The following is a 2213-nucleotide window of genomic DNA, read 5'->3' as shown; positions in this document are numbered from 1 at the left end:
CCTCCAGTGTGCATGTGTGCGTAAAATCTTCGTTCCGAGCTCGTGCGTAAAAGCGCACGTCCGCCTCCGTTTGGCTGCGCGGCGCGCGCTCATGTGCGTAAAGGCGCACGGGCTTTGTTTCCTCAACGACAGTAATAGCTCGCGTTCATGTCGGCAAACACGGTGCGTGCACGCGCATTGTGCGTCCATGTGTGTAAAGTTTTTTTTTTTTTTTTTCTTAATATCGGGCTGTGTGTGTGTGTGTGTGTGTGTGTGTGGGGGGGGGGGGGGGGGGGGGGGCATTGTCTACTCATAAAAATCATTGTTCCGGCAGTGGAGGCACACTGACACGCGCGCGCGCGCTGCAGGCGGCGGGTCTGCCGCTGTGACCTGAGCGCCTCCTGTCGAGCGTCGTCGGTACTGCAGACTTAAACACTTCCAAACTTCCACAAACCCCTTTAATATTAACAGTAAGATCAATGATAATAATAATAATAATAATAATGTATGATCAGCATTAATATTGGTACTGTAATAACAATAATGCTCAGAAGGCCTCCAGGAGAAAAGAACAGAAACACAAAGAATTGTTAAAAATCACAAAGTGAACTTTGTGCCACGTTGTCGATCGATGAAGTTTATAGGAATTATATAATGTCTGAACTCATATGACGCACGACAGTCAGTTATTCCACTTTTTATTCCAACGTTTCAAGTAAAAAACGTCGTTTTTTTAAACTTTCGTTTCAAAACAGATTCCTGTTTCCACAGTTACGTTTCAAAAACATTCTGTGTTTCTTCAGCTGACAAAGTCTGGAGGTTCTTCAAATGTTGATATTCTGGCTGCAGCTGCCGCCATCTTTCATATCCCACAATGCCCTGGGGCAGGTCCCAGTCAGGACACATCCTGCTGGAGCTTCAATAAACACAGTCGAGTTTGAAACGAACGAAGAAAGAAGAGTTGGAATCGTTTCAGGCTCCAAACTGCTTCAGCTGATTCATGGAATAGTTACACTGTGACGTCACACGTGATGCGTTCAGGGTCAATCCCAGCTCCGAACTCCACCACTGTTTGTTTACCCTCAGATTCTGTATGACAACACAGAGAAAATCCAGATTACACACACACACACACACACACACACACACACACACACACACACACACACACACACACACACACACACACACACACACACACACACACACACACACACACACACACACACACACAGGTCGTCCTCCAATCTGCTGTTCAGGCTCCGCTGTGTTTTGGTGCCAGATGGTGTTTCTGTTTAACTGGATCTGAACCTCCAACAAAGGCTCAGTTTGGGTTCACACACACACACACACACACACACACACACACACACACACACACACACACACACACACACACACACACGCACACACACGCACGCACACGCACGCACACGCACATGCATACACGCACACACACACACGCACAAGTACACGCTCAAATGCATACACATGCATGTGTGCACATATAACCACACATGTCTGTATACACAATCACTGACCCACACTTAAAGGTCCACAGACAAACATGTTTGTTTACACACACACACACACACACACACACACACACACACACACACACACACACACACACACACACACACACACACACACACACACACACACACACACACACACACACACACACACACACACACACATTTTTTAAAGAAGAGCCAGTTTCACAGTTTGTTGTCAGCAGAGCGACGCCTCACTGGACTACAGCTTTAGAAACATTGCTCGTTGCTTTCAAAACATTGCTCGTTGCTGCGTTGCTTTAGAAACATTGCTCGTTGCTGCGTTGCTTTAAAAACATTGCTCGTTGCTGCGTTGCTTTATAAACATTGCTCGTTGCTGCGTTGCTTTATAAACATTGCTCGTTGCTGCGTTGCTTTATAAACATTGCTTGTTGCTGCGTTGCTTTATAAACATTGCTTGTTGCTTTCAAAACATTGCTTGTTGCTGCGTTGCTTTAGAAACATTTCTCGTTGCTTTATAAACATTGCTTGTTGCTGCGTTGCTTTAGAAACATTGCTCGTTGCTTTATAAACATTGCTCGTTGCTTTCAAAACATTGCTCGTTGCTGCGTTGCTTTAGAAACATTGCTCGTTGCTGCGTTGCTTTAAAAACATTGCTCGTTGCTGCGTTGCTTTATAAACATTGCTCGTTGCTGCGTTGCTTTCTAAACATTGCTT

The sequence above is a fragment of the Blennius ocellaris genome (assembly GCF_963422515.1).
Source record: "Blennius ocellaris genome assembly, contig: SCAFFOLD_115, whole genome shotgun sequence".
NCBI classification, from domain to species: Eukaryota; Metazoa; Chordata; class Actinopteri; order Blenniiformes; family Blenniidae; genus Blennius; species Blennius ocellaris.
This window is presented reverse-complemented; position numbering follows the sequence as displayed.